General features: G+C 42.7%; 1 protein-coding gene and 1 pseudogene across 3 annotated transcripts in view; both read right to left on the bottom strand.

The window, feature by feature from the left end:
- Sil1 (SIL1 nucleotide exchange factor) overlaps nucleotides 1–3,109 on the bottom strand; it is a 278,466-nt gene extending 275,357 nt beyond the window's left edge. For 2 of the 3 annotated variants that reach the window (XM_013020448.1, XM_013020447.1), the window contains exon 1: nucleotides 2,980–3,076. The gene's annotated coding sequence lies outside the window, so the exon portion shown is untranslated. The other variant, XM_013020449.1, reaches the window with a different exon arrangement.
- Nucleotides 3,110–3,203: 94 nt separating this feature from the next.
- LOC105988642 overlaps nucleotides 3,204–12,242 on the bottom strand; it is an 18,270-nt pseudogene continuing 9,231 nt past the window's right edge.

Raw genomic sequence — 12,242 nt, 5'->3', positions numbered from 1 at the left:
GGGGGAGAGGGGGACAGAGGGGGAGGCAGGGGGGAAGAGGTGGGGAGAGGGGGGAGAGAAATGCAAAGCATCTACCTTCTTAGAAAAAGGCAACTTCCCTTCAGAAACTGTCATTTTTTTTTCTGAATTTTCTCTTTAATAGCAAATATTCAGACTGGGGATGTAGCTTAGTAGAAGAACGTGTGCTTAGTATATACAAGACCCCCATTTTTTTTTATTTTTTTATTGGTCATGGGGCTTGAACTCTGGGCCCAAGCATTGTCCCTCAGCTCTTCAGCTCAAGGCCAGCACTCTACCACTTGAGCTACAGCACCGGTTTTCTGGTGGTTTACTGGAGATAAGAGTTTCACTGACTTTCCTGCCCGGGTTGGCTTTGAACAGCAATCCTCAGATCTCTGCCTCCTGAGTAGCTAGGAGTACAGGCATGAGCCACCAGCGACAAGTTGACCCCAAATTTGATCCCATAAATTGCAAAGGAAACAAGATGAGAAAAAAGCAAATTTTGAAAATTAAAAAAACAATTCTTGCAGTCCTATATACTAAGAGTTTCCACATGTATCACCTTAACTATTCTTCAAAGGTTATTCCTATTTTACACAAAGGAAAACAGTGCCTCAGGTGAAATAACTTACCCAAGATTATGTGGCTAACAAGTGGTAGATTCAGAATTAAAACTTATGTCCACTACTCCAAAAATCCGTTGTGTCCACTATTAAGATACTATGTGACATCATCATCTTAAAAATCAAAGGGTCATGTTTATCTGAAGACAAGTCAAGTGACAAGGGTGCTTAACCATATGATAGAGTGTTTTTTAAATAATATTGTATATTAATGAGACTGGTCTTTCATATAGTTCTGTCTCTGATATAGATTTTCAAAACTGCCTTTTTTTTTTTTTGGTCGGTTGTAGAGCTTGAACTCTGGGCCTGGGCACTGTCCCTCATCTCTTCAGCTCAAAGCAAGCGTTCTACCCCTTGAGCCACATCACCACTTACAGTTTTCTGTTGGTTAAGAGTATCACGGGACTTTCCTGCCAGGGCTGGCTTTGCACCATGATCCTCAGATCTCAACCTCCAGAGTAACTAGGATTACAGGCATGAGTCACCAGCACCTGGCTTCAAAACTGCTTTGAATAATAGCCATATCACCACTCTAACAAATATTAACAATGGAAAATTAGATTCTGGTGTGTTTATTACTCTAAAATATTTTTGTTACTCTTCATTTTCACTTCATTAGCCCTTCTTAGTTATGAAACTTACCAGGTCAGCCTCGGGCAGCTATGTAAAATTGACATTCAGAAAACAGAGAAGAGGAAGAAAACAGTATCAAAGGCCAGGTGCCAGTGGCTCACACCTGTAACCCTAGCTACGCATGGTTTGAAGCCAGCCCAGGCAGAAAAGTCTGTAAGACTCTTATCTCTAGTAAACTACTCAGAAAAAGCTGGAAGAGGAGCTATGGCTCCAGTGGTAGATCACTAACTTTGAGTACAAGAGGATCAGGGACAGTGATCAGGCCCTAAATTCAAACCCCAGACATGCAAAAAGAAAACAGTATCAAAGTTCTGAGCAATTCTTTTTTTTTGGCTGGTCCTGGGGCCTGAACTCTGGGCTTGGGCACTGTCCCTCAGTTCTTCAGCTCAAGGCTAGTACCACTTGAGCCACAGCACCACTTCCGGCTTTTTCTGCTTATATGGTACAGAGGAATCAAACCCAGGGCCTCATGCATGCAAGGCAAGCACTCTACCACTGAGCCACCTTCCCAGCCCCTTTGAGCAATTTTTCATTCCTGCCTACTAAAATATTCCAGATTCCTACAATCAGCAAAGTGAGGACAGTCTTTGTCTATTGCCAGTTTGATCAGCACTGTATATTAGTTAAATTCACTAAACATTTAAAAGACAAAAAGTAGCAACAGCATCTTAAAATTCCAAGTCTTGTTCCCAACTGAAGCCACAAACAACTTAAGTTCCTACCCGTATTACACAAACATCAATCTTAATATCATTTACACCTTGGCTCCCCAAATCTACTACACTTTTATAAGAAAAAAAAACTTTGGGTGCAGTGAGATCTAAAAAGACCCACGCACATACAAGGTTCATATTGTCAAAGCAAACAGTATTTGTAAACACATCAGCTCTTAGTAAATATGGAGGATTTGTTTCTCCTGCATATGTATTCTTGGTAGGCTAACCATTCCTCAAAGCTGGTTGTGTTTTATTAAAGTAGGAAAGGCAGACATTAAGCATTTATTAGAAAACTGAGCTTATATATGGGACAATATTTTTTAAAGGCATCTAAAAGTCCTAAGAAACCTACTGGCTTCTCAGCTGACAAGCATTTCCTGATTCCTGTCCTTTTCCATCGAAACAAGGATTCAGAGACACCTGAATGAGAACCACCTGGGATGGATAGCGAATGCAAGCATGTACACTTCATCCTAAATTCCTGGGGTTAAAGGGTGTGCATAAATTCCCTACGCGATTTGAGACACAAGCAACTCTGCAACCTCTAAAGTCGCCTTCCATCTGCCAATATTAAGTAAAACACACCACGAGAGTGGAGATACTTAAGGAATCAGGGCACGATTTCATATGCCAAGACTCAAAAGTCTTGGCCAAGACCAAAATGCAATACTGGAGGTCTCAGAAACCAAAACCTATTTCACCTCTTCTTTGAATGGAGAACAGAGACCAAAAGAAGGGGCTAGAGAAGAAAAACAGATGTTGAGCTAAAAGCCACTGCCATCTCTCCTGGCGTCGAAGGGGTTACTAAGAGGTATTTTAGTGAGAAAGGTAGAAAATACGCCTTTAGCTTGGGAGCCCACAGGGACGTCTCGCTTTAGAGATACTAGCAGGGTCGTGTTGGGACCCCTGAACAGTTGCGATGGCGCCCAAACGGCAGGTGGCAGGTGGCCCGGACAGCCAGTGCCCTCCGCCCAACTCCAGGGCCCAGAAGCCCTCTCCGCCCCTACCTTCGGCTTTCGGCACGGCAGCCGAGGGGCAGACACAAACCCCACAATTCCAGGCGGCCACCACGGCAACCAGCTCCCCCTCCGCAAACGCCGCGCCGACTGTACGAACCTGTGAGCGCGCGGCTATTACGTCACTCGCTCCACCGCCCAATAGAAACCTGCCAGAACGCCCGGCGACTGCCACGCTCTCCAGAGTTGCTAGCCCCGCCTTCCTCTAGCTTCTGTTAAACCTCATCCGCTAGCGTCTTCTTCCGCAAATACTGAACTTCCTTTGCCTGGTGTCCCTCCGCTAGAGGAAGAAGTCACCGGAGAGAGAACTCACCGGCTTAGTTTTATTGTAACTCACTTGCTTTATGTAAATGTACATTGTGTAAGTTTAGAAAACGATCAACTTGCAGTTCTAATTCTTCTGTACCACTGAATGTTTTTATTTGCCAGATGCTGCAAATATAAAATAGGTACATTTATGTCTCATAATTTCCCAAGATAGGAATTGCCACTCACTTTTTATAAATAATGACAATGAAGCTAAAAGCGGCTAGAGAATTTATGCTAGGTCATACTGCCAGGAAATGGTAGTACTGGAAATTCAAGCTAAATTAGCTCAAGGTTGTGAGACTTAGAAATGCTAAACCTGACTAGAATTCACTATTACCCTAGTGCCCAGATACAGACTCCTAGTTATTGTTGAGTGGGGGAAAAAGATAAACGAAAAACACTATGTCCCCAAATGATTAGGTATTCTCCAAGAGCCATCAACCTCAGGAGTTTCTTTCCTTTCTCTGAATATTGTGTGAGGTTTCAGCATTCAATTTACCTTCTTGATTATATTTACTTCAAGCAGGTGGGAGATGATTTCACAACCTCTTAGCAAATTATAGAGGCATGGAGAAGGAGAACAACCCACTGCAATAGCTGAGTAGGCTGTGCCAGTTTATAAGTAAAGTATAAAATATTTTCCCTGGTTACTAAGCAAGAAGAGACATGGAACAGGTCACTTTCCTATGACATACCCAGGAGATCAGTAAGAGCAGTTGGTTCAAAACCAGCCCAGGCAGAAAAGTCCCCATGAGATTCTTATCTCCAATTAACCACTCAAAAATTGGAAGTGGCACTGTAGCTCAAAATGGTAGATCACTAGCCTTGAGCAAAAGAGCTCAGGACAGCACTCAGGCCCTGAGTTCAAAGCCCAATGTCTAACAAAAGAAAAAAAAAATTAAAGATTTAAGGTGAATCCCAGTAGCTTATACCTGCTACTCAGGAGGCTAGAGATTTGAGGACTGCAGTTCAAAGCCAACCTGGGCAGAACTATCCAGCAAAACACTGTACTAGAGGTTTGGCTCAAGTGGCAGAGTGAGTGATAGCTGTGAAAGAAAAAGTCAAGCAAGAATCTGAGGCCCTGAGTTCAAGCCTTAGTACAACACACACACACACACACACACACACACACACACACACACACAAATACATTTAGTCTACCAAACAAAGTACACTAGCAACAAAGTACACTGTGAGTATTGTCTGTTTAACCTCTTGATGTAAGGTCCTCTCCTGGATGGCGAGCAGACTCCACCCTCCTCGCAGCAAAGTCTCCACCCACTACCTGTGTTACCTAGGCAACTGGGACACCTGGAAGAGGTTACATCTGCATCCGCTGAGGTAACATCTGAATTTGATGTGGCCACACCTTTCTCTGCCCATACCCTAGATAAGGCCTAGCCCAGGCCCAGACGCCCTCTCTCTGCTCTTTTCTAGTTCTTCTCTTTTCTAGCTATTTTCTCTCTTTTCTAGCTCTCTCTTAGCTCTTTTCCCCAGCTCTCTCTCTCTTTCCCAACTCTCTCTTTCCCAGCCCTCTCTCTTTCTGAGGCTTTTCCCAGCCACGTGGAGGGCCAACATGGCCTGGTGCCAGCCAGAACGATGAATAAACCTACCCCTTACCTGAATACCACGTGGATGGTGATGTTCTTACTCAACTACCTCTTTTTTAAAACCTAACAGATTCCATGGCCACCTGGGAGCTGTGGCTCATACCTCAATGGAATGTCTTACTGCCTATTCCTAAGGTTATGATCTGAAAATGAAATTGAGGCAAGATAGACTATGGAAAATGAGGAATGGTAAATGGCTTCCAGGAATTCAAAAATTCAAGCTTAAAGCAAATACAGGAGATATTTATTCATCTACTTCCCTTAAGATTAAAGGACAGAAGTCATTTTAGGGGAAAATGAGACAGTTTAGATTAATGGCTGCCAGGAATTCAAAAACTTAAATTTAAAGTGAATACAGGAAATATTCATCTATCAACTTCCTTTAATATTAAAGGACAAAAGACACATCTTCTCTTCCTCTCTCCTCCCTCCCCCCCTCGCCCTCTCCCCACTTCTTCTCCAGCTCTTCTCTCTTATCCATCATAGGGTAAGTTCTTCTAAGTTGTTCTGTCAGGTATTTTGTCACAGCAATAAAAGGTCTAACACAACTAGGATAGAAAAAGATCAAAATTCAAAAAAAAAAGTGTGTGTGTGTGTGTGTGTGTGTTTGTGTGTGTGTGTATGGTAGCTACTACTAGGGCTTGAACCCATGTCTGGCTGCTATCCCTTAGCTTTTTCTACTCAAGTCTGGCACTCTACCACTTAAGCCATACCTCCATTTCCAGATTTTTGGTACTTAATTGGAGATGAGAGTCTTATAGACTTTTCTTACCAGACTGTCTCTGAACTTCAATTCTTAGATCTCCATCTCCAGAGTAGCTAGGATTACAGAGTAGCTAGAGTTACAATTCTACAAACTAGAATTACTGGTACTGCAGTAATTGAGGTACTGCACCAGTACCTCAATCAATAGTCAAAATTTGAAGAAGGATTCTATTAAATGTGGATCACTTTTGCATCATCATAAAGTAAAAAATCATAAAACTATTGCAAGTCAAGGACTGTATCGAGAAGAATAAAATGTTGAATAAATATCAGTTCATGAATGATAAATTACAGAATGAACACATTAATTACAATTGTGAGCTTGGCACAAGTTATAAAACAGATACCAGTAAGTAAGTACTACAAGAGTAACATCCTTAAAAATAGGATATGTTCAAACTGGAGTCATGATTCAAGAGGTAGAGCACCTATCCAGTAAGCACAAGGTCCTAAATTCAGCAACAGAGAGATAGAGAAAGGAGAATTTAACATAATCTGTGTGTGTGTGTATATGAGAGAGAGAGAGTATAATATGTTGAACTTAGAGCCAGGGCACTCTCCCTTAGCTTTTTTGCTCAAGACTGGCACTCTACTACTTAAACCACAACTCCACTTTTGGCTTTTTTACTCCTTAAGAGTAAGAGTCTCATGGACTTTTTTGCCTTAGATAGCTTAAAATTGAAATCCCCAGGTATTAGCCTCCCAACCAACTACAATTACAAGCATGAGCCACCAGCACCTGGTTGAATATGCTCACTTCTTAGGGTGAATAAATGAATGCAAGGGCAAAGAGAAAAGTCCAACTGAACACTGAGCCACCAGCACTCACAGGACTTGGCTTCCTCTTTACAACAGAAACAACCAGTTCAGATATTTGGAGGGCATCCAAATCCCAATCCTTAAAAAACCTTGCCATAGCTGGGCACTGGTGGCTCATGCCTGTAACCTTAGCTACTCAGGAGGCTGAGACCTGAGGATTGTGGTTCGAAGCCAGCCTGGGCAGAAAGTCCATTAGACTCTTTATTTCCAATATACCACCAGAAAACCGGAAGTGACACTGTGGCTCAAGTGGTAGAGAGCTCACCTTGAGCCGAAGAGCTCAGGGACAGTGCCCAGGCCCACAGTTCAAGTCCTATGACCAACCAAGAAATAAAAAGAAAGAAAAAAAAAACCTGCCATAGCCTAATGTTGATATCCCTTCACCACCACCACCAAAAAAAAAAAAAACAATACATTGGAATCTAATAACCAATGTATTAATATTATGAGATGGGGTTTTGGAGAATGAAATTAGTGCTGGGGCCCTTTAGCCATATCAAAAGCCCCAGATTAGTGCTTTTTATCAAAGAAGTTGAAGGGATCTTCTTTGCCTCTTTTGATATGTGAGATCACAAAAACAAGGGGCCATCTTTGAAGCAGACAGTAAGTATTGACCTGTTATTTCTTGTGTATTGCATATCCCCTAAAAGCTCATGTGTTCAGTGTGGTCCCCAGGTGAGAACAATTTTGGAAGAAAGCTGGTAGAGCATTAGAATGGGAGGCTAGTTCAAGCTAGTGGATCACTGGAAATTTTCCTTTGAAGGGGCTTCTTGTCTCCTGCCCCTCCTCTCCATCTCCCTTTGCTTCTTAGCTTCTATGAGTTAACCATCTTTCCTCTGCCATGTCCTTCCTCCATGATGTTCTGCCTTACCATGGACCTAATAGCAATAGAGCCAATTGACTGTGGACTAAACCTCTGAAAATGTGAGCCAAAATTAATCCATCCTCCTTTAAATTGTTTCTCTTCATCATTTATACAGCAATGAAAAACTGACTATTACCAGATGCTGAACCTATTGACAACTTGATTTTGGACTTTATATCTGCTAGAACTGTAAGCAGTGAATTTATGTTGTTTTTAACTTACCAGTCTGAGCCAGCTACATGTGTCTCACACCTGTAATATTAACTATTCAAGGGGCTGAGATATAAGATTCATGGTTCAAAGCTAGTCTAGGCAAAAAAGTTACTGAAACTCTTATCTCCAATTAACAACCAAAATTCAAGAATGGTGGTGTGGCCATGGATATGCAGCTGTGAAACAGTCCTGCTTGGTACTTACCTCAAAGAGCTTAGGGTCAAATTAAAAAACAACAACACAGAGATATAAATAACAACAGCCCAGCAAGTGCCATTTTATAGAACTATTAACAAAAAACTCTAAGTATAAGCCCACTCTGTTCACACTACACTTTCACATTGTGGTGTTTGTCCCAGATACTTCTGTGAGGTAGATGGGCAGATTATGTCCCCCATTTTCACATTTATCAAAAATTCTCTTTTCCGAGATATTTGGTACTGTGCTGTTGCTGTATGGCTATTAGCTACCATATTGGACAGTGAAGATCACAGAACATTTCCGTCACTGAAGAAAGTTGTCATGGGCAATTATATTTTAGAGGTCCTAGAAGGCAAAGCAAGGGCAAGAGCAGTCCCAGTAGAACTAAATCAAGCAAAAAGCTAAGGGGCATTTAAAACAACAAAAACAACAGCAAAAAAAGAAGAAGTGCTCATTTTCTGAACCAGTGATCCTCCACTGCCTGGCCAGTACTCAGATGGAATATCCAAAGCATGGTAGAGATTAGATAACTTTCCCCTTGGCACACAAAGCCAGTATCAGCCGTTTCACTGGTACAAGTCAAGAATTCTAGGTCTTTCCCCCTCAACAGACTTCAACAACTCCAATGACGGCATATTTCTCTGCTCTGCTTGATATCTGAAGACCTCAAAGGCAGAGAAGGAGGGAGGGAGATTCAACAACTTCAGTCCTTGTGAAAGGGATGTGATGTCTCTAGATGGCAGCAGCCCAACTGCTAGAAGACCTTGGCAGTGCTAAAGGGTTTGGACCAGAGAAAAGTCAGTAAATTTAAATTGTATCAGCTCTCAGCTAAAACGACTTTTTATGGTTCAAAGGAAAAACACTGAAGAGATTCAGAAGACAGACAAGATTTCAAAGTGTTCTCACCAAACACCACCACAATGAGGCCAAAGCAAAGCTTCAAGATCCATGACTGTCTCCAGAAACAACTTCAACCACATACCTATTTGTGTACACAGATGTCTAAGACTATGCACCTGCTAATATAGGTACCCCACAAAGGCATGGAACCACAGGAAGACACACACTCAAGGAAGACACAGCTATATCCATGTTCTAGTTATCCATCATTGCATAACAAAGCATCCTCAAATTTAGTACCTTAAAAAAACATTAATTTATTTAGCAGTTTGGGCAGGATTTTCCAGGGAAAAATCCACTACTCTGTTTCATACACTATCAGAATTGGGATGGCTTGACTAATTCAACATGCTTAAGGATGGGCTGGCAGTTGGTGCTGGCTGTCACCTGGAATATTAGTTGCTATGGTTAGCCAGGATACTGAAAAGTGGCCTCTCCATGTAACTGCTTGGACTTTTAGTCCATTTTGTATTGCTATATCAGAATGCTACAGACTGGATAATTTCTTTCTTTCTTTTTTTTTTTTTGGTGGTGGTCGTGGGGCTTGAACTCTGGGCCTGGGCGCTGTCTCTTAGCTCTTCAGCTCAAGGCAAGTGCTCTGCCATTTGAGCCACAGAGCCACTTCCAATTTTCTGGAGATAAGAGTCTCACGGACTATCCTGCTCGGGCTGGCTTTGAATCGCGACCCTCATATCTCAGCCACTGGTAGCGGATTACAAGCGTGAGCCACTGGCACCTGGCAGGCTGGATTAATTTCTAATGGACAAAATTTTATTCAGCTATAGTACTGAAAGCTGACAAGTCCAAGATTAAAGACATCTAGTGATATCCTTCAGGCTGTATTATTCCACAGTGGAAGGGCAACTGAGAATGTGTGAAAGAGCAGAACAAGAGATGATGGACTTTCTTTATAACTACTCACTCTCAAAAAAACTAACCTGGGGCTGGGAAGGTGGCTCAGTGGTAGAGCGCTCACCTTGTATGCCTGAGGCCCTGGGTTCGATTTCTCAGCACCACATAAGCAAAAAGAAAAGCCGGAAGTGGCGCTGTGGCTCAAGTGGTAGAGCACTAGCCTTGAACTGAAGAGCTGAGGCACAGCGCCCGGTCCCAGAGTTCAGGCTCCACGACCGGACCCAAAAAAAACAAAACAAAAAAAATTAACCTATTCCCTCATCCCTAACCTAATCTATTCATGAGAGTGAAGGCCTCAGGACCTAACATTTCTTTTTTTTTTTTGGGGGGGGGGTCCGGTTGTGGGGCCTGAACTCTGGGCCTGGGTGCTGTCCCTCAGCTCTTCAGGTCAAGGCTAGTGCTTTACTACTTGAGCCACAGTACCACTTCTGGCTTTTTTCTTTGTTCTTATATGGTGCTGAGGAATCGAACCCAGGGCCACAGGCATGCAAGGCAAGCGCTCTACCACTGAGCCACCTTCCCAGCCCGTGGGCCTAACATTTCTTATAGGCCCCATCTCTTTGAATGTGTGTGCATATGTGTGTTGGTATTATGACTTCAACTTATCCTGGATGCAATCCTTCAGCTATTTTGCTCAAGGCCAACATTGTGCCATTTGAGCCACAGATCCACTTCCAGCTTTTGAGGAGTTAATTGGAGAAAAGAGCCTCCCCGACTTTCCTGTCTTGGCCTGGCTTCAAACAGTGATCCTCAGATCTCAACCTCCTGAGTAACTATGATTACAGGAGTAAGCTACCAGTGCCCAGCTTTAGGGCCCATTTCTCAATCCTTTTGAATTTCAACATGAGTTTCACAGGGAACAAAATAAGACATTTTGGTGACTGGTTTCCAAGAATGAGCATTCTGTGAGAACAAGTCATAAAAGTGCATGTCACTTTATGCTGTAGCCTCAGAAGTCATGTAGTATCACTGCTGCCATACTCTTTTGGTTGAGGGAGTCACAAGGTCTGCCCACACAAGGAGAGCAAAGAGGGCCCACCTCTCTGTGGGAGGATGTCAACTTCCCATTATAAAGAGAGTGTGAGGGATGGGCTGTAGCATGGCAGCTTCTCATGGAAAATATAGTCTGACACAAGCCCTATATTCTGAAACAAACACCCACACTCCTGACTACAGTTTACACATTCAGGCACATATAGCACACAGATATGCCTACACATGTACACAATTCTTAAAATATTCCATATTCACATACATGAACACTGTCATCCAACAATATACACTTTGCCATAGGTCTGTTAGTTACAGAATTACACAATTTGCCATATAGAGTTGAACATGCAAGCATAAACATAAAGAGTAGTCTTTAAAGCCAATCTGAAAGCCAGATGTAGTGGATCATGCCTGTAATCTCAACACTTGGGAGACTGAGGCAGAAGTATCACCAATTCAAGGTCAGCCTGGGCTACATAGCGAGACCCTTGTCAGAAAGAAGGAAGGAAGGAGGGAAGGAAGTAAGGAAGAAAGGAAGGAAGGAAGGAAGGAAGGAAAGAAGGAAGGAAGGAAAAAAAAGAAAAAGGAAGCTGAATGATAGTGGCTAATGCCTATGATCCTAGTTACAGGGGTGGCTGAGATTGAGACTCTTAGTTCAACACCAGCCCATGCAGACAAATCTGTGAATTAACCAGTAAAAAGCTGTAAGTGGAGGTGTGGTTCAAGTGGCAGAGTGACAGTTCAAGCCCCATTACCAGCAGAAGGAGGGGAAGGAAAGGGGATGGGAAGGCAAGGCAGAGAGGAAAGGGAAAAGGAAGGGAAGGAGAGGGTAAGGGAGTGTACGGAAGGGAAGGGGAGAGAGACCATAAGGAAACCACACTGAGGACAGATGAAGAACCTAGGTGAGAGATACCACACCCTCCAATTCCTATGAAAAACTAATATCTATGAAATCATCAGTGTGAGAAGCAGAACTTCCTGAGGCATCACATACCCCACAGCAAAAAAGGGAATTGTCTCTCCCAAGTCCTCTCACCTGTATCTCTACCATAGGTCAAGGTTTTATCTGTCCTTTTCCTTATACACATCCAGTAAGATAGTTTGCATCATCCTATTCTGCATTGTCCTTAAGGCTTTCAAATTCTTCACCCTTTTATCATACAGAGCAGTTCAGGCTTGTCCTAACAAAGGGCTGATTTGTAAAAACACACAGATGAGCACTAGAGCTGGAACAAAGGTAGCCTAAAGACAAGCTACTTTCTTGCAGGGGGTGGGAATTACAACTATAATTACCATCTAATCAATACAGTTCATCAAACTTTCCACATATAAGCAGGTTTCTAGCTACTATATAATCATGGCAAAGTAACAATCTTAACTTCATTACATCAAATTTATGTGCTCCATATGTGATGAAGTGGCCAAGAATAAATAGATAAAATGCCAGGCCTAAATTAAAAATACATTACCTTCATGCAATAAAAGATTTTTTTTCTTGGGCTGGGAAGGTGGCTCAGTGGTAGAGCGCTTGCCTTGCATGCATGAGGCCCTGGGTTCCATTCCTCAGCACCACATAAGCAGAAAAAAAAAAAGCTGGAAGTGGCACTGTGGCTCAAGTGGTAGAGTGCTAGCCTTGAGCTGAAGGGCTGAGGGATAGCACCCAGGCC

Source organism: Dipodomys ordii, unplaced genomic scaffold (assembly GCF_000151885.1).
Source record: "Dipodomys ordii isolate 6190 unplaced genomic scaffold, Dord_2.0 Scaffold50, whole genome shotgun sequence".
Lineage (NCBI taxonomy): Eukaryota > Metazoa > Chordata > Mammalia > Rodentia > Heteromyidae > Dipodomys > Dipodomys ordii.
This window is presented reverse-complemented; position numbering and strand designations above follow the sequence as displayed.